At 29.0% G+C, this 26,349-nt stretch overlaps 2 protein-coding genes across 2 annotated transcripts in view; one reads left to right on the plus strand and one right to left on the minus strand.

Moving 5' to 3' along the window:
* Positions 1-26,349, plus strand: part of LOC122401826 (calcium/calmodulin-dependent 3',5'-cyclic nucleotide phosphodiesterase 1-like) — a 442,112-nt gene that overhangs the window by 270,727 nt on the left and 145,036 nt on the right. The gene's annotated exons all lie outside the window — the stretch shown is intronic.
* LOC122401828 (maltase 1-like) overlaps positions 17,744-26,349 on the minus strand; it is a 40,707-nt gene continuing 32,101 nt past the window's right edge. The window contains exons 10-11 of the transcript XR_006259465.1: positions 18,528-18,532; positions 17,744-17,756 (exon numbers count right to left, since the gene is read on the minus strand). The gene's annotated coding sequence lies outside the window, so the exon portion shown is untranslated. The remainder of the gene's footprint in view (positions 17,757-18,527; positions 18,533-26,349) is intronic.

Genomic DNA, 26,349 nt, shown 5'->3' on the forward strand with positions numbered 1-26,349 from the left:
CTTAACTAACAAATACTTTCAATCTTAGACAATGAATTTTCAATGAAATTAAATTAGGATGAGCTGGAAATTAGAATCTTGAAGGGGGTTTGCTCGTCCCAATGCAGCGCCATCTTAGTATGCGCCATGTAGTCGTACTTAGGACTTAGATCCTCTTGATAAAATTGAATTCTTAAGTAACAAATACTTTCAATCTTAGACAATGAATTTTCAATGAAATTAAATTAGGATGAGCTGGAAATTAGAATCTTGAAGGGTGTTTGCTCGTCCCACCGCAGCGCCATCTTAGTATGCGCCATGTAGTCGTGCTTAGGACTTAGATCCTCTTGATAAAATTGAAATCTTAACTAACAAATACTTTCAATCTTAGACAATGAATTTTCAATGAAATTAAATTAGGATGAGCTGGAAATTTTATTATTTAGTAATTTTTTTTTGTCATATACGATATTTTATAATAATTTTATTGTATACTTGATCGTAAACTAATATTCCAATTAATTCTCATTGGTCAATTGAGAATTAATTAAAATCATAATTAAATGTCTGATTTTTTGTTATTATTTAGTCATTTTTTCTTTGTCAAATTCGATATTTCACAATAATTTTATTGAATTTCATCGTAAACTAATATTCCAATTAATTCTCATTGGCCAATTGAAAATTGATTAAAATTGTAATTTAATATCTGATTTTGTTTTTTATTATTTAGTAAATTTTTTTTGTCAAATACGATATTTCACAATAATTTTATTGAACTTCATCGTAAACTAATATACCAATTAACTCTCACTGGCCAATTGAAAATTGATTAAAATTGTAATTCAATATCTGATTTTTTTATTATTATTTTGTCATTTTTTTATTTTGTCAAATACGATATTTTATAATAATTTTATTGAATACTTGATCGTAAACTAATATTCCAATAAATTCTCCTTGGCCAATTGAAAATTAATTAAAATTATAGTTTCGTATTTGATTTTTTTTTTATTATTTAGTCATTTTTTTATTGTCAAATTCGATATTTCACAATAATTTTATTGTACTTGATCATAAACTAATATTCCAATTAATTCTCATTCATTTAATTCCAACTGAAAATTAATTAAAATTATAGTTTCGTTTCTGATTTTTTTTTATTATTCGGTAAAAATTGCAAAAATAGAGAATTTTTGGGGATTAAATTTCAAAGTAACAAAAACACTTTCCTCAAATACCTCTTAACGTATCCATTACGACAACAAAATTTTAACAAAATTACGAATTCTTCTTTAAAAATACATAAAATTTGTGAAGTCTTCCGAATAATATCGGGCTCCCGGAGAAACTGACATTTCTCGTCACTTAAACCACTGCTTAATGAAGTTTACGGAGTTCGGGACAAAGGTGCCGCCATTTTATGGCGTTAAATTAACGCGACTTCCTGTGGTGTCTCATTACTGGGTGCTTACCACGTTCGAACAAAAGACCGTAGTCGTAATTAGTTAAATTATCGATGCTCCACGGACTGGCCACGTTCTCGAATTTCATTTTTACTTTTCATGGACGTGTTTGATCGTGCGAGTTGTTAAACCGTTTAACGGCGCTGAACCTTATTTCGAAGAAACGACCATTCACGCGTATTTCCCTCTGCTTCGAGCAATGTTATCTTTTCCTTTACGCGGATACGGCTTGGCGATATTACGTTCGAGAAATCCGGTTAGAGTAGTTCTGCAGAAACGTTTCGGATTTTTCGCGACAGAGTAGAACATCTGTGTGTGATACTGCAACGATTTCGTTACACTTTCAAGGGGCATTTTCCGTGTCCTCGGAATCGAATCTGTTCCCCTTGAAACGTATCGTAGAATAAAACTCGGGTCACAGGAATAATTCAATGCTTTACCGACCGATAGCCTGTTAATCGACTGTTTTACCGACCAACGCTTACCGACTTACCGGCTGATAGCCTTTTAATCGACTGTTTTACCGACCAACGCTTACCGGCTGATAGTCGATTAATCAACTGTTTTACCGACCAACGCTTACCGACCGATAGCCCATTAATTAACTGTTTTACCGGTCGGTAATGTGTTAAATGTTTCGTAAGTGTTACAAGTTTTCAATTTCGAATGATTTACTATCTGAATTTTGCTGTTCTTGTACCTGATCAAATACGTTCTTTCTTGGTTCTATTATGGAAGTTAATTTAATATGAACTGAGAGTGAACGTCACTGGGCATTTGCAAACGTAGAGACGGTTAAAATCTTGCTTTTTACAATACTTGTAAGCTTTTATAGCGATTTTAATGTCGACGTTTATTGTAACGTTTGAAATATCTAACAATATTTCTAACTATTTTGACTACTTTTGTTGTACTTGGTAAAGCGTCTTCAGCGTTACTTTCCACACACGTGAGTTGAATATTTATTACTTCTTCGATTCAAGAGATTCTATCCTTGAAAGATCTTTGTATACGGACTTGGTTGCTATAGCTATGTACTTTTATGCAAATGTGTTTTATATGTGTACTCGTCTAATTATCAAGTATATTCGCACGTTGTCAAGTGCACCGTGCATTAGCACCTCTGGACAGTAGTATTGTGGTTTTCCGGTGTTAGAAATTCTGAACGGATTGAAGGATTTTAATGTTTAAAAAGGCAAATAACGCGTATTTTAGTGGAGAATATGTACAAATCGCAAAAATATTCGAAAAGTTGATCCTTGACCCTGCAAAATAAGGAAAACCCCATAAAAATGGCCCAATTTTCAAACGGCCATAACTCCTGCAATAGTGAATCTATTTCAATGAAACTTTATTCTGAAGTAGGTCTCATAGGTACCTATGAAAAAGTATTAGACAACTTTTCTGTAGGGCGTCAAACAAATTTACCAAAAATCACAAACGAATTTCTAAGAAAACTGAACAAAGAGGATAGGTGCCTAAAAAAAAAAATTTTAAATCGTTTTGGAAAAATTATTTTCAATTGCAGGGGTGAATTACAATCATTTTTGGTGAATAGACATACCCCCGAAATTCTAACCATTTTCGAGAAAAAAAATTCAGAAAGTGGGCAAATTTTTTGACAAAATTGAAAATTTTCAAATCGTTTCAGAAAAATTATTTTCGATTGCAGGGGTCAATTACAATTATTTTTGGTGAACAGTCATACCCTCGAATTCCTAACCATTTACGAGAAAAAAATTCGAGAAGGTGTGAAACTTTTCGACAAAATTAAAAAATTTCAAATCATTACGAAAAAAATATTTTCGTTTGCAGGGGTCAATTACAATCATTTTTGGTGATTACACATAACCCCGAAATCCTACCCACTTTCGAGAACAAAATTCAGGTTTGTGTTGAAATATTTCGGCGAAAATAAAATTTTTCAAATCGTTCTAAAAAAATTATTTTTGGTTGTAGCGATCAATTACAATAATTTTTAGTCATTAGACATACCACCGAAATCCTACGCATTTTCGAGAAAAAAATTCCATACCGAAAATCTAATATGAGGCCTGAAATGGTTCTCTATGTGAATCTTCAAAACATCATAACTCCTAAACGGATTGGACGATTTTAATGTTCAAAAAGGCAAATAACGCGTATTTTAGTGGAGAATATGTAGAAATCGCAAAAATATTCGAAAAGTTGATCCTTGACCCTGCAAAATAAGGAAAACCCCATAAAAATGGCCCAATTTTCAAACGGCCATAACTCCTGCAATAGTGAATCTATTTCAATGAAACTTTTTTCTGAAGTAGGTCTCATAGGTACCTATGAAAAAGTATTAGACAACTTTTCTGTAGGGCGTCAAACAAATTTACCAAAAATCAAAAACGAATTTCTAAGAAAACTGAACAAAGAGGATAGGTGCCTAAAAAAAAAAATTTTAAATCGTTTTGGAAAAATTATTTTCAATTGCAGGGGTGAATTACAATCATTTTTGGTGAATAGACATACCCCCGAAATTCTAACCATTTTCGAGAAAAAAAATTCAGAAAGTGGGCAAATCTTTTGACAAAATTGAAAATTTTCAAATCGTTTCAGAAAAATTATTTTCGATTGCAGGGGTCAATTACAATTATTTTTGGTGAACAGTCATACCCTCGAATTCCTAACCATTTACGAGAAAAAAATTCGAGAAGGTGTGAAACTTTTCGACAAAATTAAAAAATTTCAAATCATTACGAAAAAAATATTTTCGTTTGCAGGGGTCAATTACAATCATTTTTGGTGATTACACATAACCCCGAAATCCTACCCACTTTCGAGAACAAAATTCAGGTTTGTGTTGAAATATTTCGGCGAAAATAAAATTTTTCAAATCGTTCTAAAAAAATTATTTTTGGTTGTAGCGATCAATTACAATAATTTTTAGTCATTAGACATACCACCGAAATCCTACGCATTTTCGAGAAAAAAATTCCATACCGAAAATCTAATATGAGGCCTGAAATGGTTCTCTATGTGAATCTTCAAAACATCATAACTCCTGAATGGATTGGACGATTTTAATGTTCAAAAAGGCAAATAACGCGTATTTTAGTGGAGAATATGTAGAAATCGCAAAAATAATCGAAAAGTCGAGCTTTGACCCTGCAAAATGAGAAAAACCCCATAAAAATGGTCCAATTTTCAAACAGCCATAACTCCTAGAATAGTGAATATATTTCAATGAAACTTTTTTCTGAAATAGAGCTGATGGCTACCTACAAAAAAGTATTAGATAAAATTTCTGTCAGAAAAGTATAAAATATATGAATATTATTCGAGTAATAGTAGATTAGTAAAGTGATCGAATGATATTGAAATAGTAAAGTTTTCGAATTATAGTTGAATTTTATTCTATATTTGAGAATATTCAAGAGAAAAATGTTCAAGAAGTATTACCAACCTTATTATATATAAATAAAATCTAAGATATACGAACTTTTATGTGATTTATTGTTGCTACTTTGATAAATTATCGTCAAATTCGGAATTATGATTCACGAAAGCATTTTTACAATTCATTTGATTACAAAATAACAGTCTCAAAAAAAAACGTTTCAAATAAAAGAACTTTTACTCTAAAAGCAACGTGTAATCGATATTTCATTATTAAAGTGTCTCTAAAATTAAATTCTGCTAAATTTTCCTACAAATCCATATTTAATTCACAAATATTATTTTTACGGCGATCGTGAAACATATCCATCGTTATTTCAAATTAAATTACAATTTTTACAATTAATTTACAATTAATAAAATTAAATTACATTGTTTTTTTCGTATTATTCGTATTTAATTAAAATTTATTATTATTTTTCAAACACTTATGCTTCAATGAAATCATTTCAGCATTCTGAATATATCAAAGTCTATTTTCGTCACTTAGGTAACAATTCGTAACAGATGAAATGAAAAGAACTCGAAAAAGAATTGTCACTTGCAGCGAGTAACAGAGATTTGGTCGTACAATTCGTGATTAATCAAGAAATGCAATTTAATTTGCTCCTCCATACGAAACGAACGATATTAGTGCTCGGATTTAGAGAATTGGAATTAATAATATAACCTGCGTGCTTCTAATCGACGTATGTTACGAACAACGCGTTAATTGGGCGATTCATTCTGCTCCAAATATTACGATAACTAGTTCGCGATGAAACATAATGCCCATGTAATTGCTGCGCCATTGCGTTCACAATACGAGAAAGAATCATAATTACACGCGAACGTAAATTCACAATCGTTTATTAAGGATTATATAATAACAAATGATTGTAGTTGAGTTCTAGGGTCATTGAAATAAAAAGTATAGCCATTAAATCAAATTGGACAAGCTTCGCTGAAAGTATCGAATTATTCCTATCAATAGAATCAATAAAATAGTATTTCATTTGTGATTTTATAAAGGAAACCCATTAATTAGAAGAATAAAATATTTATGAATCTTGATGTAGCAAATTGCACGTCATTGTGAAATCAGATTACTCGTATTTAACCATACTTGGCCATAGTTGTAACCTCATCCTATCATTACCCTAATTTCACTCCGTTTCTTCATCTCCATTCGTGATCTTATAATCCATTATACAATGTGTGTCATATCATTTTTATCTTTGCTCACATTTTCATTCAAAACGTTTAGAAATAATTCAATTTAACACTTTACCGACCGGTAGCGGTTGATTAATCGGCTATCGGTCGGTAAGCGTTGGTCGGTAAAGAAGTTGATTAATTCGCTATCGGTCGGTAAGTGTTGGTCGGTAAAGAAGTCGATTAATAGGCTATCGGTCGGTAATGTGTTAAAAAATTATGCAAAACATGTTCGTGTTGCTATTTCTGCATTAAAAATCAAAGTTGGAGCAAATGTTTGTCTTATATTAACTTGTATACTCACATACGATCGTAAGAGCAATATTATCGTGAAAGTTTACTATTCAGTTACCAAAGAACCATTTTCAGTACAAAAATATACATCAGAGTGTACAGATTTAGTATAATATCGACAAATAAATATTACATTTAAAATTGCTTTAACAATATTTAATAATATTATGATTCTGTTGGAATTAAATAAAATAAACTCAATTTGTTCGATATTTGTTTATTAATTTAGAAAATGAGAGATAAGTGACAAACAAAAAGACTCTGATAACTTGAAACACATTGTACCATCTTTGTAAAAAACAAAAATAACTTTTGCTACATATTTTTAACAGATTCAGATAAAACGCAACGCTACAATTGATTTCAATATTTAATAATATTATGATTCTGTTGGAATTAAATAAAATAAACTCAATTTGTTCGATATTTGTTTAGTAATTTAGAAGATGAGAGATAAGTGACAAACAAAAAGACTCTGATAACTTGAAACACATTGTACCATCTTTGTAAAAAACAAAAATAACTTTTGCTACATATTTTTAACAGATTCAGATAAAACGCAACGCAACAATTGATTTCAATATTTAATAATATTATGATTCTGTTGGAATTAAATAAAATAAACTCAATTTGTTCGATATTTGTTTATTAATTTAGAAAATGAGAGATAAGTGACAAACAAAAAGACTCTGATAACTTGAAACACATTGTATAATACATACAGCAATGTAGCCAACCACACAAAACAAAAATAACTTTTGCTAGATATTTTTAACAGATTCAGATAAATGGGTCGCTTCGAAAAAATGTATTTTCTCCAGTTTATCGGGACTGTAAAACACTATACCACTACTAAAACACTAAACAGAAAATGTAAATAGTGGTAAAGTAAACAAGTGTATTTAAATAATTTGATAAATTAAATCCAATGTACGCAACACAGGAAAATCTTTAACGATTTAGAATTTTCTGCGATGGTAAGCTCGAAAATCGTCGATTCATGAAAACACCATGAAATCTTGCACCTTATGGCCCCATAATTTTATACAGTGGTCCAGTAACTTCACTACGCCCACAAAAATTTACGCATAGTTAACCCCCTTTCGCCACTTCCGCTCTTCTCGAGCTCTGATATCCGAAAGTGCTGACGCGAAACTTAACTCTTCTCTCCTCCTTGCTTTTTCTTCCTCTGATAAAAATGAGCTTGCAGTTTCGTTGCTGTTCGAGGAAATCGCAGAAAGTAGTTTCGAGGCAGATTATGTCTTTTTCGCGTCTACGTTTGTTAGAATAAATCAGTTGTAACGAAACCCAACGCTCTTTATTTGGTGCACGTTCAATAACCTGCCGTGAATCTCTCCTCACAATGTTTCGAAACGTTTCGAATTTGTTTGAGTTTGAGATCTCACGGATGCTCCCATGATCTCGACACTATCACCGACGTTGATCCAATTACATGTACATCACGCCATTTTTCTGTGGGTGGTTCAAGGGCAGGGATCAATTTACCGAGCAACTACTGTGAACGTTGGATTAAATTTGAGACTGGCGATGCTCGTGGACCCGTCGTCTTGACCCCGGACGTTATCGTCGGATTCAATTTAGGGAGTTGATGCACTCGACTGAAACTATTCCCGACATCGAAGTTAAGACTATTAGTTCTCGGTGTGCGTATCGTTTCGTCTTGATCGCTGGCCATGCAGGAGTTGTTTCAACTTGTCTGTTATTATTTGTTATAGAATCGATGATTCGAGCATATTGTTTTGTTTTTCTTTTGTTGTTCAGTGCAAATATGTCTCCCTGAGAGCACGCGATTAAAGAATTTTAATTTTTAAAAAGGCAAACAACGCGTATTTTAGTGGAGAATATGTAGAAATCGCAAAAATAATCGAAAAGTTGATCCTTGACCCTGCAAAATAAGGAAAACCCCCATAAAAATGGTGCAATTTTCAAACGGCCATAACTCCTGCAATAGTGAATCTATTTCAATGAAACTTTTTTTTGAAGTGAGTCTCATAGGTACCTACAAAAAAGTATTAGATAACATTTCCATACAGTGTCAAATAAAATTACTAAAAATCAAAAACGAATTTATAAGAAAAATCGACAGGGAGTAGCTAACTAAATTTTTCGACAAAATTAAAAAATTTCAAATCGTTTTGGAAAAATTATTTACGTTTGCAGGGGTCAATTACAATTATTCTTGGCCATTAGATACATCCCCGAAATCCTACCCATTTTCTAGAAAAAAATTCGAGAACATGTAAAACTTTCGACAATATTAAAAAATTTCAAATCGTTTTGGAAAAATTATTTTCGTTTGCAGGGGTCAATTACAATTATTCTTGGCCATTAGATACATCCCCGAAATCCTACCCATTTTCTAGAAAAAAATTCGAGAACATGTAAAACTTTTCGACAATATTAAAAAATTTCAAATCGTTTTGGAAAAATTATTTTCGTTTGCAGGGGTCAATTACAATTATTCTTGGTCATTAGATACATCCCCGAAATCCTACCCATTTTCTAGAAAAAAATTCGAGAACATGTGAAACTTTTCGGCAAAATTAAAAAATTTCAAATAGTTCTGGAAAAATTATTTTCAGTCACAGGGGTCAATTACAATCATTTTTGGTGATTACACATAATCTTGAAATCCTACCCACTTTCGAGAAAAAAATTCAGGTTTGTGTTGAAATTTTTCGGCGAAAATAGAATTTTTCAAATCGTTCTGAAAAAATTATTTTTGGTTTTAGAGATCAATTACAATCATTTTTAGTCGTTAGACATATCACCGAATTCCTACGCATTTTCGAGAAAAAAATTCCATACCGAAAATCTAATGTGAGGCTTGAAATGGTTCTCTATGTGAATCTTTAAAACGTCATAACTTCTGAACGGAGTAAAGGATTTTAATGTTTAAAAAGGCAAATAACGCGTATTTTAGTGGAGAATATGTAGAAATCGCAAAAATATTCGAAAAGTTGATCCTTGACGCTGCAAAATGAGAAAAACCACATAAAAATGGTCCAATTTTCAAACGGCCATAACTCCTATAATAGTGAATATATTTCATTGAAATTTTGAGGAGAAATATAGTTCACGGATACCTTCAAAAAAGTATTACACAACTTTTCTGTAGAGCGTTAAACAAAATTACTAAAAATCAAAAACGAATTTTTAAAAAAAATCGACGAGGTGTCTGAACGGATTGGACGATTTTAATGTTTAAAAAGGCAAACGACGCGTATTTTAGTGGAGAATATGTACAGATCACAAAAATATTCGAAAAGTTGATCCTTGACCCGGCAAAATAAGGAAAACCCCATAAAAATGGTCCAATTTTCAAACGGCCATAACTCCTGCAATAGTGAATCTATTTCAATGAAACTTTTTTCTGAAGTAGAGCTCATATGTACCTATAAAAAACTATTAGATAAAATTTCCGTACAGTGTCAAATAGAATTACTAAAAATCTAAAACTACTTTTCAAGAAAAATCGACGGCTGCTTAAATTCGGCGAAATTGAAAAATTGCAAATCGTACTAAAAAAATTATTTCCAATTGTAGGGATCAATTACCATCATTTTTGGTCAATAGACATACCTCCGAAATCCTACGCATATTTGAGAAAAAAATTCCATACCGAAAATCTAATGTGAGGCCTGAAATGGTTCACTATGTGAATCTTTAAAACGTCATAACTTCTGAACGGAGTAAAGGATTTTAATGTTTAAAAAGGCAAATAACGCGTATTTTAGTGGAGAATATGTAGAAATCGCAAAAATATTCGAAAAGTTGATCCTTGACCCTGCAAAATAAGGAAACCCCCATAAAAATGGTCCAATTTTCAAACGGCCATAACTCCTATAATAGTGAATATATTTCATTGAAATTTTGAGGAGAAATATAATTCACGGATACCTTCAAAAAAGTATTACACAACTTTTCTGTAGAGCGTTAAACAAAATTACTAAAAATCAAAAACGAATTTTTAAAAAAAATCGACGAGGTGTCTGAACGGATTGGACGATTTTAATGTTTAAAAAGGCAAATAACGCGTATTTTAGTGGAGAATATGTACAAATCGCAAAAATAATCGAAAAGTTGATCCTTGACGCTGCAAAATGAGGAAAACCACATAAAAATGGTCCAATTTTCAAACGGCCATAACTCCTGCAATAGTGAATCTATTTCAATGAAACTTTTTTCTGAAGTAGAGCTCATATGTACCTATAAAAAACTATTAGATAAAATTTCCGTACAGCGTCAAATAGAATTACTAAAAATCTATAGCTATAATAGTTATTATAGTTGTATTATTATAATTATATAGTTATAATAGTTTTATTATTATAATTATATAGTTATAGTAAGTATTATAGTTATAATTATATAGTTATAGTAAGTATTATAGTTATATTATTATAATTATATAGCTATAATAGCTATTATAGTTATATAGTTATATAGTTATATTATTATAGTTATATAGTTATAATAGTTATTACAGTTATATTAGGGAGCATTGTTTTAAATATTCACAAATACAATTATAATTGCTACTAATATAAAAAATATAATAAACATCAAATTTCTATATAAACTCAGAAATATAAAAATAACATCGATTTTATAGATTTTGTACACTAATATTTGGATATTTACATTTTCTCTGATTTCTGTCTACATATATTTTTAACTAATTCATATTATTTATTCATCGACATTATCTTCGTTTAATTTCATTACATTTTATTTATATTTCTCAACGTCCTTTTAAATATTACTTCATAACTAGTTTCTCATGGCCTAGAACGTCCAAATTTTACAATATTCTGGTGTCAAGTCATTCTGTTAATCAAAGATATAGTTTCGATATAGACACAATTAAACGTCGTTTTTTAATTGCAACCTATAATTAGTTATCTATTACCGTATTATTCTTAAAGTCGTTTTTGGAGTAATAACAAGAATTATGTACCGTGTCTGTTGATTCTGCACCGTCGCGTGCGTCAAGAACTCTCTCCATCTCCGATATGCACACAGTGGCCATCTTGGTTCTCGCAGTATCGATAAGCTTTTACTCCAATTATAATGCTCATATTCGCCGTAATATGTATAGTAATGAGATTCTGCCATCATTGAAAGTACACGTGGCAATGGCTGCATTTCAACGATTTCTGGGCCACTTGAAAGCGTTTCCGGTGCTATTTTCCACGCAAATGAGTTATAACTATCATTATTGCTTTGATTAGAGGCTACGATGCATCGAGCAAGCAATTTCGTTCGAAAACGTACCATATACTTGCATCTACAGTGTTAATTTGTGTTCCTACACAGAAATTTAAGTTTAACTTAATTTTATTAAAACGTATTAATACATTACGTCCTTCACGATTCTCAATCTTCAAAAAACCATACAAGTAAATAAAACAAAATTTTTTCTGTGTAATTAAAATACATTTATTGCGTGATACATATATATTGACTCAAAAAATTAATACTTATATGAACTTGAAGGTTATTAATATTTCTTAGGTTATCCTTTGCCTGAATTATATTTTGTTTATATTTTATCCGATTTTAATTTTAATTTTATCATTTATATTATGATTTGTTTCACATTTCTATTTTAATTTTAATTTTATCATTTATATTATGATTTCTTTCACCTTTCTATTTTAATTTTAATTTTATCATTTATATTATGACTATAATATATACATATATTAATTTTATGTTCTTTTATGAATTCATGTAATGTTACTCTGTAAATATATATATATAGTTGGTTTATTTTTAGTTTGTTTCGAAATCATGCAATTTTATTTTCTTTTATGAATTTCTATATATGTATATATTTACAGAGTAACATTGCATAAATTCATAAAAGAACATAAAATTGCATGGTTTCGAAACAAACTAAAAATAAACCAACTTTGCACCCAATTATCACAGAGAAATAATTGACACTAAATGCTACACAGCCAAAGGAACATTTAAAACATGTGAATATACCTTGTCGAACAAACGTACACAATTATTATTAATTCCACATACTCACGAGTTATTGAAACTTCCATATTCAGAGTAAAGACAAATGTGATATTAGTAACACGCTTTTCAACGTAAATTATTCGCTTCTACAGCTTCGACAGGTCGAACCATTTGCACGAATATGTACCATAATTGCTTAATTACCCGTGGTGTCCTCAGATCTTAGATATTCCGTTGCCTTTCGAAACGCAGACCCATGTAGCCTTGTTCATAGAAATATAACCGGTATTCGTGTTTCCATTTTCAATGTTCCGACGCTTGCATCACACGGTTTGACGACGCCAATCAATTAAACGTGGATATTAGATTCGGGACAAATTTGGAATTCTATGTATCCACCATGAAACACTCGAGTTTCGACATACGACTATCGTTTCATTTCGAATGATTCTGTCGAACGTTGCATCGATGTGTGTTACGAAAAATGTTAACAGTTGCAGCGATTTTAATAATTTTTTAACGTAATTCTAATCTGGTGTCGTTAATGTGAGACAAATTGGAAATTCTATGTATCCACCATGAAACACTCGAGTTTCGACATACGACTATCGTTTCATTTCGAATGATTCTGTCGAACGTTGCATCGATGTGTGTTACGAAAAATGTTAACAGTTGCAACGATTTTAATAATTTTTTAACGTAATTCTAATCTGGTGTCGTTAATGTGGGACAAATTGGAAATTCTAGAGGGTTATCCAAATGAAATGTCACATCTTTAAATTGAAATAAAACACAAACTATCTGAGATATTTCAGGTTTCTTTATTTTAATATAAAGTCCACTTCATAGCATTAATCGTGGAACACGATGTCATTCGAATTTACCTTTTTTTTCACAACCTCGACTCGTTTTACCCAATTTTCTATTATTCTGTTACATAATTGGGATTCTACTTCATTAATGGCGATATCTTAAAATTAAATACAATGAAATTCTTATGAAATAGCCTTATAAAAAAAAGTTGCTTAATAATAAGAATAATTTTCATATATCCAATGAAAATTACTAATAATTGTATTTAATTTCTAGTTTTATAGTGAAACTTGACTATAGTGATATCTTAAAATGAAATACAATGAAATTCTTATGAAATAGCCTTATGGTATAAGAAAAAGTTGCTATAATTTTCATATATCCAATGAAAATTACTAATAATTGTATTTAATTTCTAGTTTTATAGTGAAACTTGACTATAGTGATATCTTAAAATGAAATACAATGAAATTCTTATGAAATAGCCTTATGGTATAAGAAAAAGTTGCTATAATTTTCATATATCCAATGAAAATTACTAATAATTGTATTTAATTTCTAGTTTTATAGTGGAACTTGACTATAGTGATATCTTAAAATGAAATACAATGAAATTCTTATGAAATAGCCTTATGGTATAAGAAAAAGTTGCTATAATTTTCATATATCCAATGAAAATTACTAATAATTGTATTTAATTTCTAGTTTTATAGTGAAACTTGACTATAGTGATGTCTTAAAATGAAATACAATGAAATTCTTATGAAATAGCCTTATGGTATAAGAAAAAGTTGCTATAATTTTCATATATCCAATGAAAATTACTAATAATTGTATTTAATTTCTAGTTTTATAGTGAAACTTGACTATAGTGATGTCTTAAAATGAAATACAATGAAATTCTTATGAAATAGCCTTATGGTATAAGAAAAAGTTGCTATAATTTTCATATATCCAATGAAAATTACTAATAATTGTATTTAATTTTAGTTTTATAGTGAAACTTGACTATAGTGATATCTTAAAATGAAATACAATGAAATTCTTATGAAATAGCCTTATGGTATAAGAAAAAGTTGCTATAATTTTCATATATCCAATGAAAATTACTAATAATTGTATTTAATTTCTAGTTTTATAGTGAAACTTGACTATAGTGATATCTTAAAATGAAATACAATGAAATTCTTATGAAATAGCCTTATGGTATAAGAAAAAGTTGCTATAATTTTCATATATCCAATGAAAATTACTAATAATTGTATTTAATTTCTAGTTTTATAGTGAAACTTGACTATAGTGATGTCTTAAAATGAAATACAATGAAATTCTTATGAAATAGCCTTATGGTATAAGAAAAAGTTGCTATAATTTTCATATATCCAATGAAAATTACTAATAATTGTATTTAATTTCTAGTTTTATAGTGAAACTTGACTATAGTGATGTCTTAAAATGAAATACAATGAAATTCTTATGAAATAGCCTTATGGTATAAGAAAAAGTTGCTATAATTTTCATATATCCAATGAAAATTACTAATAATTGTATTTAATTTCTAGTTTTATAGTGAAACTTGACTATAGTGATGTCTTAAAATGAAATACAATGAAATTCTTATGAAATAGCCTTATGGTATAAGAAAAAGTTGCTATAATTTTCATATATCCAATGAAAATTACTAATAATTGTATTTAATTTCTAGTTTTATAGTGAATCTTGACTATAGTGATATCTTAAAATGAAATACAATGAAATTCTTATGAAATAGCCTTATGGTATAAGAAAAAGTTGCTATAATTTTCATATATCCAATGAAAATTACTAATAATTGTATTTAATTTCTAGTTTTATAGTGAAACTTGACTATAGTGATATCTTAAAATGAAATACAATGAAATTCTTATGAAATAGCCTTATGGTATAAGAAAAAGTTGCTATAATTTTCATATATCCAATGAAAATTACTAATAATTGTATTTCATTTCTAGTTTTATAGTGAAACTTGACTATAGTGATATCTTAAAATGAAATACAATGAAATTCTTATGAAATAGCCTTATGGTATAAGAAAAACTTGCTATAATTTTCATATATCCAATGAAAATTACTAATAATTGCATTTAATTTCTAGTTTTATAGTAAAACTTGAATATAGTGATATCTAAAAATGAAATACAATGAAATTCTTATGAAATAGCCTTATGGTATAAGAAAAAGTTGCTATAATTTTCATATATCCAATGAAAATTACTAATAATTGTATTTAATTTCTAGTTTTATAGTGAAACTTGACTATAGTGATATCTTAAAATGAAATACAATGAAATTCTTATGAAATAGCCTTATGGTATAAGAAAAAGTTGCTATAATTTTCATATATCCAATGAAAATTACTAATAATTGTATTTAATTTCTAGTTTTATAGTGAAACTTGACTATAGTGATGTCTTAAAATGAAATACAATGAAATTCTTATGAAATAGCCTTATGGTATAAGAAAAAGTTGCTATAATTTTCATATATCCAATGAAAATTACTAATAATTGTATTTAATTTCTAGTTTTATAGTGAAACTTGACTATAGTGATGTCTTAAAATGAAATACAATGAAATTCTTATGAAATAGCCTTATGGTATAAGAAAAAGTTGCTATAATTTTCATATATCCAATGAAAATTACTAATAATTGTATTTAATTTCTAGTTTTATAGTGAAACTTGACTATAGTGATGTCTTAAAATGAAATACAATGAAATTCTTATGAAATAGCCTTATGGTATAAGAAAAAGTTGCTATAATTTTCATATATCCAATGAAAATTACTAATAATTGTATTTAATTTCTAGTTTTATAGTGAATCTTGACTATAGTGATATCTTAAAATGAAATACAATGAAATTCTTATGAAATAGCCTTATGGTATAAGAAAAAGTTGCTATAATTTTCATATATCCAATGAAAATTACTAATAATTGTATTTAATTTCTAGTTTTATAGTGAAACTTGACTATAGTGATATCTTAAAATGAAATACAATGAAATTCTTATGAAATAGCCTTATGGTATAAGAAAAAGTTGCTATAATTTTCATATATCCAATGAAAATTACTAATAATTGTATTTCATTTCTAGTTTTATAGTGAAACTTGACTATAGTGATATCTTAAAATGAAATACAATGAAATTCTTATGAAATAGCCTTATGGTATAAGAAAAAACTTGCTATAATTTTCATATATCCAATGAAAATTACTAATAATTGCATTTAATTTCTAGTTTTATAGTAAAACTTGAATATAGTGATATCTAAAAATGAAATACAATGAAATTCTTATGAAATAGCCTTATGGTATAAGAAAAAGTTGCTATAATTTTCATATATCCAATGAAAATTACTAATAATTGTATTTAATTTTAGTTTTATAGTGAAACTTGACTATAGTGATATCTTAAAATGAAATACAATGAAATTCTTATGAAATAGCCTTATGGTATAAGAAAAAGTTGCTATAATTTTCATATATCCAATGAAAATTACTAATAATTGTATTTAATTTCTAGTTTTATAGTGAAACTTGACTATAGTGATATCTTAAAATGAAATACAATGAAATTCTTATGAAATAGCCTTATGGTATAAGAAAAAGTTGCTATAATTTTCATATATCCAATGAAAATTACTAATAATTGTATTTAATTTCTAGTTTTATAGTGAAACTTGACTATAGTGATATCTTAAAATGAAATACAATGAAATTCTTATGAAATAGCCTTATGGTATAAGAAAAAGTTGCTATAATTTTCATATATCCAATGAAAATTACTAATAATTGTATTTAATTTCTAGTTTTATAGTGAAACTTGACTATAGTGATGTCTTAAAATGAAATACAATGAAATTCTTATGAAATAGCCTTATGGTATAAGAAAAAGTTGCTATAATTTTCATATATCCAATGAAAATTACTAATAATTGTATTTAATTTCTAGTTTTATAGTGAAACTTGACTATAGTGATATCTTAAAATGAAATACAATGAAATTCTTATGAAATAGCCTTATGGTATAAGAAAAAGTTGCTATAATTTTCATATATCCAATGAAAATTACTAATAATTGCATTTAATTTCTAGTTTTATAGTAAACCTTGAATATAGTGATATCTAAAAATGAAATACAATGAAATTCTTATGAAATAGCCTTATGGTATAAGAAAAAGTTGCTATAATTTTCATATATCCAATGAAAATTACTAATAATTGTATTTAATTTCTAGTTTTATAGTAAAACTTGAATATAGTGATATCTAAAAATGAAATACAATGAAATTCTTATGAAATAGCCTTATGGTATAAGAAAAAGTTGCTATAATTTTCATATATCCAATGAAAATTACTAATAATTGTATTTAATTTCTAGTTTTATAGTGAAACTTGACTATAGTGATATCTTAAAATGAAATACTATGAAATTCTTATGAAATAGCCTTATAAAAAAAAGTTGCTTAATAATAATAATTTTCATACATCCAATGAAAATTACGAATAATTGTATTATTTTAATAATGTTTAAACAACAATAATTCTATTATTAATTAACTTGACTCTCCATTCAACTCGATTTCGCTATTTAAAGAATACAAATTTTAGTATGGAACGGCAAAAAGATGAATTTGATCGTAATACTTTTTATAAATGTTCTTCAAACTTGTAACAAGTAAGTGTTAATCACATATAATTAAAAACTTCGAATCAGTGCAAAAGACACGAAATTACAAACCAAGAGAATTGTTACTAAGTCTCATAATATTTTCAATTTGGTAAAAATGTAATTACTTTATTATAAGACCAGTTTGAAGGATAAAAATTTCAGTATTGTACGACAAATTTAAGATGAATTTGATCGTAATATTGTTTAAAGCAGAAATAACTCGACCGAATATCACGTTTAACCTTCATCGCGGAAATAAATGAAAAGAAACGCTCGTTTTGTTCCGGCAAATCGTTTCCCCCAAGCTGTGTAACTCGATTGCTTCCATTTTACGAAAAAAGGTTCTCCGTATTAGATTAGATCACATTTACAGACCAGCTGAATTGCTCAATGTTCTCCAGGATAGAATATATTGTTTAAACATGATTAATATCCTTTGTGTAGTGTTTACTCAAAGTCTACACATTCTCAAAAAATCAAATTATAGCGTCTTCGTTTATTAACCTGGTTTTATATAAAGTAATTACATTTTTACCAAATTGAAAATATTATGAGACTTAGTAACAATTCTGTTGATTTGCAATCTCGTCTTTTGTGTCTTTTGCACTGATTCGAAGTTTTTAATTATGTGTGATTAACACTTACTTGTCACAAGTTTGAAGAAGATTTTTTCGTTTTTTTCACGATGATATGAACGATTCGCTGTATGGAAAACGGAGATCACGATGTCCATTAATTTAAAATGTAATTCGGCGTGCAATCATCGTTAAAAAAAAAACGATGCATTATAGCAATTTCGCTCGTTAGTGCGTTAAATCGTTCTATTAAACCGTAATTGTACTGATAACTTCATCCTGCAATTTTCGTTCATCGAATCGTTTACACTCTTACGCTTCGAGTCCTACACATGCTAATTTCGCACTTTGCAGCCTCTAAAATTACCATATTCTCTTCATAACATTGATTATTTTTTCTTTTTGCCATAATACGGTCACTTTGATTGCACACAAATTTTTCAAGATAATTGCTAATCGATAGCATCGATAAAAAATAATTTGATGTCATTTTTGCGATATAATTAACCCCTTAACGTTCATGCTCGAGTCTGACTGCTTTGAAAAACGATATTTCTTTGATCTAATGGTTTAAGGGATGATAATATTTGTTTTCCTTCAAATTATACGTTGGATACAACATTGTAATTAACAAAAACCGCATTTTTAGAAAGAAATCCAATAAAGAAAACTGATTATTCTTAATTAACCCGAAAAATATGAGCGTTAAGGGGTTAATGCACGTCGAAGTATTTGTTACTTTACACTTTTGTTGGATCAGGTAATCTGTTTCGTTTAAAAATCGTCTTATTATATTCGCGTTTAAAGTTTTGCCTGTCAGTTTCCATGAAAAATAAATCGAAAGTGCCTTTCAGATTCCTCGTTGCAGAACCTGTTAAAAGTTTCCGTCGTGCAGCGTGAAAACGTTCCCTGTCATGGCGTATTATTTGCCTTCTGAACAACGTGACTACGTTTCTATTGTGTTTCCTAAAGTTTACGATAACTTGGATGATCGATGCTCTTCGTTTCTGAAATAACAATACCTCTGTCTACTTTATTAATGCAATAACTTAATAATAAATCTAATTATTTACCCTTCTCAATATGTAAGAAGGGTTCTACACTAATAAATAACGAAATCACACAATTTGAAATAATGAAATAATGAAATAATGAAATAATGAAATAATGAAATAATGAAATAGTGAAATAATGAAATAATGAAATCACACAAACCTACATTTTTTGCTACAATAGATTATTATTTTAGAAACATACATAATAATAATCTAATTAGTGTTTTATTTGCTCACCAATAGCTTGTAATTAAACATTTTAACTGGTTAAATTTTCTATCAATCTTGAACATGTATCTAATATTTTTTATTTTTGTGTTACATTTTCATTAACTTTTCTATAAATTCTGCATTTGTTTTGATAGTAACTTTCGTTAATTTTTGATTCCATAATAGATTATGCTTCCAGATGATAAGAGAACAGTTACCTTTTTCTCATGAAAAATTTCATACGTTACAATTTGTTTTTTTTTAAATTCAAAATTATTTTATTTAAGATACATATATTGGAGCTATGCAAATTAATCGATGATAGAATATTCCTATATAGATTTATAAGTGGTCAAAGAGGGTGTGAAATGAACTCTATTTCTCCCCAAAATTTCAATCGAATTCATTCGCTATTGTGGCAACTATGGCTGTTTGAAAATTGGACCATTTTTATGGGGTTTTTCTCACTTTACGGGGTCAAGGGTCAACTTTTCGAATATTTTTTGAATTTCTACATATTTTTGATTAAAATACGCGTCATTTGCATTTTTAAACATTGAAATCGTCCAATCCGTTCAGGAATTATGATAATTCAAAGATTCGCATGAAATTCCGTGCAAACTTTCCTAGTCTGAAATTATATTTTCGTTAAGGAATTTTTTTCTCGAAAATACGTAGGATTTCGGGGCTATGTGTAATGACCAAAAATGATTCTAATCGACCCCTGCAACCTAACATAATTTTTCCAAAACGATTTGAAATTTATTAATTTTGAAAAAAATTCACCATCCATTCGAATTTTTTTTTCTCGAAAACGCGTAGAATTTCGAGGGTATGTCTATTCACCCAAAATGATTGTATTACACTCCTAGAATCGAAAATAATTTTTCCAAAACGATTTGAAATTTTTTTTTTTCGCCCAAAAATTTCAGCATCTATTTGAATTTTTTTCTCGAAAACGCGTAGGATTTCGGTGGTATGTCTAATTACTAAAAATGATTGTAATTGGTCCCAACAACCAAAAATAATTTTTTTAGAACGATTTGAAAAATTTTTTCTTCATCGAAAAATCTCAGCATCTATTTGAATTTTTTTCTCGAAAATGGTCGGGAATTCGAGGGTATGTCTATTCACCAAAAATGCTTATAATTGACCCCTGCAAGTGAATATAATTTTTTTAGTATGATTTGAAATTTTTTAATTTCGTCTAAAAATTTCAATACCTACTCGAATTTTTTTCTCGAAAATGGGTAGGATTTTGAGGGTATGTCTATTCACCAAAAATGCTTATAATTGACCTCTGCAAGTAAATATAATTTTTCCAAAACGATTTGAAAATTTTTTTTTCAGTCGAAAAATTTCACACATTCTCGAATTTTTTTCTCGAAAGTGGGTAGGATTTCAGGGGTATGTGTAATGACCAAAAATGATAGCAATCGACCCCTGCAACGGAAAATAATTTTTTCAGAATGATTTGAAATTTTTTAATAACTCTATTACGAAGCGTCAGTCAAGAAATTGATATTCTTTATTTTGGCCTCTAAAATCTCCCATTAAAATATTTCTAGGGGTGATCGAACACCCTGTACACCATTGGTGGTTCTTCTGAACCCTTACGGAAGTGCAATTTTGATTAATTATTCTATATTTTGAGATTCTATATTTACCTACAAAAAGCGGCGGTTCACGTCGTGAGCTATTTTCATTAAACAGCTGGGTTATAAATTAATTAAAACAGCTGTAGGGAGTAACGTTCCATTTCTCGGTGCCTCGAGGTGTGGATTGAGGTGTCGACGGAAGCCGGTGAAAAAGTCGAGCAATGGAGAAAGACGAAAGACGAAAGACGAAAGGCGAAAGGCGAAGAGGGAAACCTATAGAGTGGAGGAAGTTAGAGAAAAAGGCACTGGTGTAATCTTCTCTAGCGTGACATTGCCTCTGTAGACGTACGTGTATATAGTTGTAGACGCTTTGCCACTCTCGTTCCAAAGAAAAGCGTGTACAATGTACTTTCGAGAACATATAGGGCATCGTCAGAACAGAAAGTAAAAATGTCTACCAGTTGTTAAAGTAACCCATCTTATAATCGATATAATTTTTACAGTTAGCTGGTTGTGATCGATTGAAATACGATTTTGTTGTCGCAGGAAACCGTTCGTGGTATATAACGAGACGGAATCCGTTAACGGTTCAGCGTTGCACACGTCGTGGTTTGCACACGGCGTGCAATCGCCCTTTTCGGTTAGGGCGATCGTCGATTGTTAAATCGAACCGTTCTTAAGACGAGCACCGTGCCGTGCGTTCATCAGATCGTCGCGAGTTCGCGTCCAGACAGAACGTAACAGATCATTATGTGTTTCACCTTATATAATAAAGTCTTCTGCTCGTTATCGTTATCTGTGCCTATACTTTCGACCACAGTGCATCTCCTATTGCTATCCCATTAACAATAGATTTCAAGTAGAATTATGAAACAACGAGTAGTCTAGTAGAAAGCATACGGCGTGATCTGTTAGTTGTGCAATCCTATTCCATACCGAAAATAGCTTCTAAGTAGTCTACTTTGACGAAGCGTGGCACCCAATCGCTTGACCCCGATTCGAACTGGATTCATCAGATGTCTCGGTCCGGAGAAACTCTGCCCGCGTACACCTATTCTCGGTCCGATGGCTTCCTACTATTACAAGAAATAACGCTACCACCAATTTAGCGATACCCATTGTGACGAGACCGGCGTCGATACTTTCGTCCATTCTCCCTGCCATCGATCGTTAATTGGATAATACCATCGCTGATGTGGTGCTTGGAAACGAGAAACTCACAGCATTTTAGTGAACTTCGTCGTTATTGGTTACCTCGTTGACTACGTTACCTCTAATGAACCGAAATACGCACGCAACTAATTGGCTAGCTTCATTAGCGGTGATTTATTAGTCGTTCAACGTTAAACCATATTTAAATCTCTCATAAATCCTTATCTGATATCTAAATTCACGTTTTTCACTTATTTTTCTATCAGAAAAGACGTAATAATTAACACATTACCGACCGATAGCCTATTAATCGACTTTTTTACCGACCAACACTTACCGACCGATAGCGTATTAATCAACTGTTTTACCGACCAACGCTTACCGACCGATAGCCGATTAATCAACCGCTACCGGTCGGTAAAGTGTTAATAATGTTTGAAAATGTAAATTTTATAAACAATGCTTGGTATACGAGATTATTTAAATGGTGGTTATTTGTTTAGGTTATGTGACTTATTTCATTCATTAACGGTGATTTATTAGTCGTTGAACGTCAAACAATATTTAAATCTCTCATAAGTTCTCATCTGATATCTAAATTCACGTTTTTCACTTATTCTTCCCATTAGAAAAGACGTAATAGTTTAATAATGATTGAAAATAAATGTAAATTTTATAAACAATGCTTGGTAGACGAGATTATTTAAATGGTGGTTATTTGCTTACGATTTGTGAATTATTTCATTCATTATCGATGATTTATTAGTCGTGGAACGTTAAACAATATTTAAATCTCTCATAAATTCTTATCTGATAACAAAATTCACGTTTTTCACTTATTTTTCTATCAGAAAAGACTTAATAATAGTTTAATAATGATTGAAAATAAATGTAAATTTTATAAACAATGCTTGGTATACGAGATTATTTAAATGGTGGTTATTTGTTTAGGTTATGTGACTTATTTCATTCATTAACGGTGATTTATTAGTCGTTGAACGTCAAACAATATTTAAATCTCTCATAAGTTCTCATCTGATATCTAAATTCACGTTTTTCACTTATTCTTCCCATTAGAAAAGACGTAATATTTTAATAATGATTGAAAATAAATGTAAATTTTATAAACAATTCTTGGTAGACGAGATTATTTAAATGGTGGTTATTTGTTTACGATTTGTGAATTATTTCATTCATTATCGATGATTTATTAGTCGTGGAACGTTAAACAATATTTAAATCTCTCATAAATTCTTATCTGATAACAAAATTCACGTTTTTCACTTATTTTTCTATCAGAAAAAACTTAATAATAGTTTAATAATGATTGAAAATAAATGTAAATTTTATAAACAATTCTTGGTATACGAGATTATTTAAATGGTGGTTATTTGTTTAGGTTATGTGACTTATTTCATTCATTAACGGTGATTTATTAGTCGTTGAACGTCAAACAATATTTAAATCTCTCATAAGTTCTCATCTGATATCTAAATTCACGTTTTTCACTTATTCTTCCCATTAGAAAAGACGTAATAGTTTAATAATGATTGAAAATAAATGTAAATTTTATAAACAATGCTTGGTAGACGAGATTATTTAAATGGTGGTTATTTGCTTACGATTTGTGAATTATTTCATTCATTATCGATGATTTATTAGTCGTGGAACGTTAAACAATATTTAAATCTCTCATAAATTCTTATCTGATATCTAAATTCACGTTTTTCACTTATTTTTCTATCAGAAAAGACGTAATAATTAACACATTACCGACCGATAGCCTATTAATCGACTTTTTTACCGACCAACACTTACCGACCGATAGCGTATTAATCAACTGTTTTACCGACCAACGCTTACCGACCGATAGCCGATTAATCAACCGCTACCGGTCGGTAAAGTGTTAATAATGTTTGAAAATGTAAATTTTATAAACAATGCTTGGTATACGAGATTATTTAAATGGTGGTTATTTGCTCACGATATGTGAATTATTTATTTATAAAATAGCAGTTATACAAAGTCCAAGAAGATTAATAAGATTAATACGAAATTGTAATATAGCAAATGGGAACAAATAAAACAGCATAATATCATAGGAAATAAACTTTTATATTTTGTAATGTTAGTAATAATGAAATATAAAAAATAATTGAAACTTTGGTTTAATTGAACAATGATACAAACTAACACTGTTGTTACTATGAATGTAATTTGTCAAAAACTAAAATTGATACTTAAATGGATAAATTGCATGATTTTACTTGAAAAAATGTCGAGTGAGATAAAAACTGATGTCGAGTCGCAATTGAATACAATAAAATTCTTACGAAATAGTCTTATGGTATAGAAAAAAGTCATGGAATAATATGAAAAAATTAGTTATATTTCATTTTCATATATCCGGTGGAAATTATAATAACGTTGGTTATTTGCTCACGATATGTGAATTATTTATTTATAAAATAGCTGCAGTACAGAGTCCAAGAAGATTAATACAAAATTGCAATAGCAAATGGGAACAAATAAAACAGCATAATATCATAGAAAATAAACTTTTATATTTTGTAATGTTAGTAATAATGAAATATAAAAAATAATTGAAACTTTGGTTTAATTGAACAATGATACAAACTAACACTGTTGTTACTATGAATGTAATTTGTCAAAAACTAAAATTGATACTGAAATGGATAAATTGCATGATTTACTATAGTATTTTGAGATATTTTAATGGTAATTGCAATGATTGATTTGAATGAATAATTTTTTATTGTTATAAGAATAAGACATTTTTATGTATATATACTTGCTTAATTAAAAATGTTACTTTTTCACATTAAAACAACATTTCGTTGATATATTATAACATACAAATTGTGTATCGCAAATTTGGAAGAAATAATTGTTATATTTATGAGGAGATTAAGTTACAACATACATAATACACAAGAAAGGATTAGTTTCAATTATTTTTATCTTCTTCTTGAAAAATAAATGTCAAATAAATATAATCTAAATTGTAATCTAGGTGTAAAATATTTTAAATTTAGTTCTTCTACATAATTTTCTTTTTGTACATAAACTATTCAGTCGATAGAAATTATGATACTACAAAACAGCATGCAACAACAATAACAAAAATTCTGATTGTACTAAAATATTAGTAGAAACTAAAATAAAAAAGGAAGACAATTTTGACAGTTATGATCCTTGAATTTTTGTCCATTTCCAGAAACACAAAAATATTGACGCATAGACGATTAATAAACTACAAAGAAAAATAGAAACTAAAATAAAAAAGGAAGACAATTTTGACAGTTACGATCCTTGAATTTTTGTCCATTTCCAGAAACACAAAAATATTGACACATAGACGATTATTAAACTACAAAGAAAAATAGAAACTAAAATAAAAAAGGAAGACAATTTTGACAGTTATGATCCTTGAATTTGTGTCCATTTCCAGAAACACAAAAATATTGACGCATAGACGATTATTAAACTACAAAGAAAAATAGAAACTAAAATAAAAAATGAAGACAATTTTGACAGTTATGATCCTTGAATTTTTGTCCATTTCCAGAAACACAAAAATATTGACGCATAGACGATTATTAAACTACAAAGAAAAATAGAAACTAAAATAAAAAAGGAAGACAATTTTGACAGTTATGATCCTTGAATTTTTGTCCATTTCCAGAAACACAAAAATATTAACACATAGACGATTATTAAACTACAAAGAAAAATAGAAACTAAAATAAAAAATGAAGACAATTTTGACAGTTATGATCCTTGAATTTTTGTCCATTTCCAGAAACACAAAAATATTGACACGTAGACGATTATTAAACTACAAAGAAAAATAGAA

Source organism: Colletes gigas, unplaced genomic scaffold (assembly GCF_013123115.1).
Source record: "Colletes gigas isolate AHSC1104 unplaced genomic scaffold, ASM1312311v1 Colletes_gigas_Sc00029, whole genome shotgun sequence".
In the NCBI taxonomy this organism is placed as follows: domain Eukaryota; kingdom Metazoa; phylum Arthropoda; class Insecta; order Hymenoptera; family Colletidae; genus Colletes; species Colletes gigas.